We start from the raw sequence: 6,544 nt of genomic DNA on the forward strand, positions 1-6,544 counted from the left end.
AATGATATTCCGAGTTCAGGGGGTGATCTGGATTGTTTCTCTGAGCCACAGCCAAGCTGAGGATGTCTGAAAGTTTTCCTTGATGTTTAAGAAGGAGAATAACATTCATTGAGCAACTCTTGGGTGCAAAGGGCATTCATTTCCATTAGCTCTTTTGATCCACACAATAATCCTGTGAGAGAAATCTACCTCATAGACAATTAATTCAGTTTCCTATAACACAGGAGTTAAACAACTGCTTATTTTTCTCCTTGCTACTGATTTTTAGGAAAAATGAGGAATTGGGAAGAAAACAAGTAGCTGTGGTGAATTTAAGATAGCGGTTGCATGGGACATAATATACTAAAAATTTATTCATTGTTTACCTGACATTCAAATTTAGCTGTGTGTCTAGTGTTTTTTCTTTTATCTTTTATAAAATTGAGATGTAATTGACATGTAACATTATATTAGTTTCAGGTGTACAGTATACTCATTCATGTATATATATATATATACACATGATTATATTCACTATATATATATATATATATATATATATAGTGAAATGATCACCATGATAAGTCTAGTTAACATTCATCAGTATTTTTTTTTCATTTTTTAAAATCCACTATACCAATCCAAGACTTACAATTGGTATATTTAGACCATATTCATCAAATATAATTATTTGCTAGATATGCTAGAGATCAAGACCATCATTTTATTGTTTACTGTTTGTTCTGATTTTGTTTGTTTGTTTCTTTGTTCTTTTTCCTAACTTCTCGTGGGTTACTTGTGCCATTTTTAGAATTCTTTTTTAATTATCTATAGTGCTTTAGGTGTTTACATAACTCTTTGCATAACTTTTTAGTGGTTGCTCTAAACATTATATAATATACATAATTTATCACAGCCTACTAGTGTTGACATTTTACCAGTTTGTTGAATGTTGAAATCTTATCTCTTTTTATGTCCCTTTACTCTCCCTCATTTATAATATAATTGTTTTTTCTTGCAATCTTAATTTTTTCTAGTTTTATTGAAGTATAATTGACAAGTATATAATTGTTCAAAATCTTGTTTCTACAAACATCGAGAACCACATCAGACAGGGCTAGAAGTTTTGCTTCAACCATCAAACGTAATTTAGAAAACTCAAGAGGAGAAGAAAAGCCTGTTTTATTTGCCCATGTTTTTGCTTACTGTGTTCTTTCCTCTTTCCTGATATTCAAAGATTCAATTCCTCCTTTTATCAATTCCTTTCTGTGTAGAGAACTTCCTTTAGCCATTTTTTCACAATAGGCCGGCTGATGACAAATTGCCCTTGATTTTTCTTCATTTAAGAATGTCTTTCAGCACTCCCTCCTTGTCCCCATGGTTTCTGATGAGAAATCTGGTCATTCGACTTGTTTTTCTACTATAGGTAAAATGTCGTTTCTCTCTTCTTGTTTTTATGAGTTTTTCTTTGTCTTTGTTTTTTAAAAGTGTGACTGTAATGTGTTTTGGCGTGGATTATATTTGGGTTTATCCTGTTTGGGGTTCGCTCAGCTTCTTGCATGAGTTGGTTTATTTCTTGTGCCAAATTTAGAAAGTTTTTAGCCATTATTTCTTCTGGTATCCTTTTAGCCTCATCCTCCCCCTCCTCTCCTTTCTGAACTCTGGTATCTTGAATGTTAGATATTTTTGTTATAGTCGTTCAAGTCCCCAAGGTTCTGTTTGTTCTGTTTGTTTTTTTCCTCCCCTTCCCATCCACTTTCTCTCTAATGTTCAAAATGGGTCATGTCTATTGTTTTATCTTTGAGTTCACTGGCACTTTCCTCTGGCTCCTTCACTCTGCTGTTGAGTCAATCCATTGAGTTCTTATAGCTTTCAGTTCTCTTTATATCTCTATTTCTTTATTGGGACTTGCAAATTTCTTTCAAGTGTGTTCATATTTGTTCATTGAAGCATATTTATGATGATGACTGCTTTAAAATTTTTGTCAGATATTTCTAACATCTCTGTTATCCTGGTGATGACATCTATTAATGATCTTTTTTTCAATAAATTTGAGATCTTCCTGGATCTTGGAAAGACGAGTAATTTTTTTTTTTTTTATTGCTGCTCAGACATCTGGAGTATTATGAGACTCTGGATATTCTTTAAAACTTCTGTTTTAGCCAGTCTCCTCAGACACCCTGCTGGTGGGACGTGGTTTCAAAACAGCCATGTGAGCTGGAAGTCCAGGATCCCCATTCAGCGTTAGTTGATACCCAGATGCAGGTGACAGGTGAGAGTTCAGGCTTCTCACTAGGCCCCCACTGGGAGGGGCTGGGGTGCTACCACTGACACTATGGGTTGAGAGGCCTCCTTTACCACCTATTGGTGATGAAAGCCCCGGCCTCATGCTAGGTCTTTCTGAAACCACCCTGGTGGGGGCTTTCGGAACTTCCTTACAGCCTGGTGAGGGTGGCAATCGGCTTCCCACTAGGTCTTGCTTGTGTGGGGCGGGCAAGGCAGGATTTCTTTGTGGTATTTGGTTGCCATAGAGTGGTTATTGTCAATAAGTTTTCTGTCTTGTTAGGATGTCTCTTTCCTGCTCCTTTGGAGCTGGATTTGGTTAGAGCTTTTTTTTTTTCTGTGCCCCTTGGCATTTCTGGATTGCCTATCTCTCCAGCACCCAGTCCAGGATAAATGAGGACAAAAGAAAATCCAGGGAACTCATATCTATGCTGTTCCTCAGGTCCTGAGGATCTAGCTAGTCTGCCTTCCTCTCTCCATCTGCCTCATTTCTTGAAAAATATATAATATCCTGAGTTGTTATTTGACATCCTGTATTTTTATTTAGAATAAACCCTACTGAGGATCATATTACTAGTTGAGGCAGTGAGGATGACTTGGGAATTTTGGATGGATTTTCAACCACGAGGAGAAACATAATAAGAAGGTTCTGCTTAACCCCTATTAACTCAGAAAATCTTTTTTTTTTTTTTTTGAGAGCATTAAGCTGAACAGCCAATTTTCTTGCACTCTTCTGTTAAAGTTTTACTGTGCTTCTAGAACCTTGGCAAACTTCCTTTCCCATGTATCTGCCAGTGACATTGAGTTTGTACTCATGAGGCCCTCTGCTGTTTGTACAGAGAAGGACAACACCATCTAGAGGCTGTAGGAAGTTTCTCAGCAGTGGAACAAGGTGGATCAGAAGTCCACAATTTACATTCAATTATGAAAGTAGCCAGTCAGTCCCCAAACTTTGGGGAGCTGTAATGATTTAACTCTGTTTAAAATACTCTTTCCTTCTCTCCTCACAGAAATGTGTAGTGACATAGGTTGAAAATGAAGGTTTTGTCAAACTACATTTTGGACATTTAGTTACAACTCCCCTTAACCTCCAAATTGGGGTACTGGGAGCCACCTTGGGGCTTCACTGAGGCAAGCCTGGGCATGACAGCTGGTATCATTTGCCAGAAAGAGGAAAGGACTCACAGAGGCCAAGCTATAGCATGGAGTCCTGCTAGCCTGGGACTCCCTGGGGCCTTTTCTCTTCCATACTAAGAAGGAAGTAGAATTGTGTTAGACCTAGGGGGCCAGGTAGATCTCAACCTATAGAGACAGGCTGGCTTTCCTGTCAGCATTACTTTCTGATCCAGCAAAGTCCTTAGTGGGGAGCAGAGACTTCAACTTCAGGCTGTAAGGAGATGCCCCACCCCCAAGCTCCCACCTATGCCCCCTGCCAGGGAATGTGAGAGGAGGCCTAGGGAGCTGGAACTTTCATCCCAGCTGAGTGGTAACGAGGTTCCCTCTCCAGGGGTGTCAGTGGAGATTGCACGGGGACCCTGGACTTCCACTTCCACTAAGTAATAATGAGGTGACCTTTCTCTTATTGGCTGGGTGTTGTCAGAAGGTCTAGTGGGGAGCTAAGACTTTCATCATCACCCAGCAGTAATGAGGCTACACACCCCCACCCTGTGGTGTCAGGGGAGGCCATCTGGGGAGCAGCAAGGAAGAATTCCTAACCCTCCTAGCCCAGAGGTATCAGTGGAGGCCTAGTGGAGGCCAGAACTCCCATCCACTCCTAGCAGTAAGGGGGAGATCCTTTACTTGGTTGTCAATGGGGGCCGGGTGGGGACCTGTACTTTGACCCCTTGGCTGGCAGTCATGAGGTGGTGGTCCATCCCTGCTTCTCATGCTGGAGTGGTGTCAGAGGCAACCAGCTAAAACAGAAGGCTTAAATAAGATCCGAAAAGATTTGACCAGTCTACAGCCATGCCACCCTGAACAAGCCTGATCTCATCTGATTTCAGAAGCTAAGCAGGGTCGGGCCTGGTTAGTACTTGGATGGGAGACCACCTAGGAAGACCAGGTGCTGTAGGTGTAAAAAATAAAAAATAAAAAATAAATTAAAAAAAATAAGGGATTGTAAGCTGACAAGGTCCTTGCAATCTGTGAGGTCAACCAAGGATTGCCTCACCTAAAAAAAAAAAAAATTGACCAGACATTTCAGCAAAGAGGTTATAAAGAATGGCAAATAAGCACATGAAAATACGTTCAACATCATCGGTCATTAGAGAAATGCAAATAAACCACAATGAGAGATCACTATACTCCTATCAGAATGGTGCAACAAAAGCCAAAAAACTAAATAGTGACACTATGAAAGACTGGTGAGGATGCAGAGAAACTAGGCCGTTTATGCACTGCTGGTGGGAATGCAAAATGGTACGGCTACTGTGGAAACCAGTTTGGCAGTTACTTAAAAAAAAAAAAACAAAAAACTAAACATGCAACTACCATACGACTCAGTGACTGCATTTCTGGGCATTTATCTCAGAGAAATAACAACTTATATTCACATAAAAATCTTATATCAATGTTCATAGCAGTTTTATTCTTAATAGCCAAAAAGCAGAAACACATACGTCCTTCAATGGGTGAATGAAACAAACTATTGAGAGATGAAACTTGAATGAATCTCCAGAGAATTAAGCTGAGTAAAAAAAGAAAAAAAGCCAATCTCAAAAGGTTGCATGCTCTATGATTCTTGAAATGACAAAATCATGCATATGAAGAACAGATTAGTAGTAGCCAGGGGTTAAGGAGGGGTCAGGGAGTAGGAGGGAAGTGGCTGTGGCTGTACAATGGCAACTGAGGGCTCCTTGTGGTGATGGTGGCATTGCTTGCCTCCTACTTCTATCAATTTGTTGATTCTGCATGATGTTACCATTGGGAGAAGCTGGATAAAGGGCATATGAGATCTCTGTATTATTTTTCACAACTGTATCTGAATCTGTACTTATCTCAAAGTAAATATTTTAATTTAAACAAAGGCATAGGGACTCTCTGTTCTGTTCTCTGAAGCCCTTGTCCCCTTTTTCAATGAGGCCGATTGCCATTCTCTATCTGGATTGCTGATATAGCCTTCCAAGTCTGACCTTGGACCCTGTTAAACTGTTACTGCAGATTTTCTTTAGTTATCTTGCTGCCGCTGCTCTTGCTTTGCTCATGCATACATTCCAAATATACCAAAATAATCATCGTGATGGGTAGGCCAATTATGGATTAAGGCTTCTTTTACACACATGTTCCAAATTGTCCGTAATGCTGTTGTAAATTATAGTTTTAAAAAGACCAACTTCTCTTTCTTTTAGAGGCTTCTTTGTTGGCTTCTATTTATCTTTCTCCTTTAAGTAGTCTATAACCCAGAGTTTCATATTGTGCATTTAAAACCCTTTTTACCTTTCTTCATTGTTCCCTAATTTTGTTCCTCTTCCATAACCTCCTCCACTTTCCCTTGTCCTTTGGATTCGAACACCCAAGATACTTAAGGCCAGCCTAGTTTATAGCCCCGCCACTTCATGGTTATCTGGAGAGGGTATGTTTGCAAAAATGTGTTGATGACCTCAATCTCTCTGCTGGCTGCACTGACTGCCATTGAGTCCTCCTGGTGAGGTCCCTCCAAGGCACCTTAACTTCATAGCTCATCAACTGAACTGCATTGTCCCCCATACTCCAGAGTACTAGTGTCTGCCAGGCATTCAAGCCAGAAAAATGGAAGTTGTCCTGGACTCTTCCTTCTCCTTCAATCCCTACATCAAAACATCACCAAGTTCTGCTGCATTTTCCTCCAAAATATATTGCAAATTGTTCTTCTCTTTACCAGCACTTGTCTTGCCATGGCTGCCTTCATCTCCTCTTGGACAACTGCATGACTTCCTAACTGATCTCCCCTCTTTCACTCTTGCTCCCCGACCCCAATCCATTCTTCGCACTATTGCCCATCTATTTTAACTGCGTGAATTTGACCCTGTCATTACCCTGCTTAAAAACCCTCACTGGCTCTTTTTTGTTTCCAGGATAAAGTTCAAACTCCTTAGTGTCTTACAAGTAGGCTTACCATATAATAGGGTTACCATGTCATCCAAACACTTTTGAGAGTGACAGGGAGTGTTATTAATAAGTATGCTAGGACAATAGGCCTATGGTCACCCTACTTATAAGATCCTTCATGATCTGGTTTCATCAGCTCCATCCCTCATCGCAGCTCCCCATCCTACCCTCAAACAAACATGTGCCTGTGCCCGCG

The 6,544-nt window shown here is 40.3% G+C and overlaps 1 non-coding gene across 1 annotated transcript; it reads left to right on the forward strand.

Annotated features, from left to right (window-relative positions):
- The first annotated feature begins 4,217 nt into the window (after positions 1–4,217).
- On the forward strand, positions 4,218–4,336 carry LOC120616386 (5S ribosomal RNA). Its single transcript, XR_005656591.1, has one exon. It is a non-coding gene; the product is annotated as a 5S ribosomal RNA (ribosomal RNA).
- Positions 4,337–6,544: the final 2,208 nt, after the last annotated feature.

This window comes from Pteropus medius, unplaced genomic scaffold (assembly GCF_902729225.1).
Source record: "Pteropus medius unplaced genomic scaffold, Ma_sr-lr_union100, whole genome shotgun sequence".
Taxonomy (NCBI): domain Eukaryota; kingdom Metazoa; phylum Chordata; class Mammalia; order Chiroptera; family Pteropodidae; genus Pteropus; species Pteropus medius.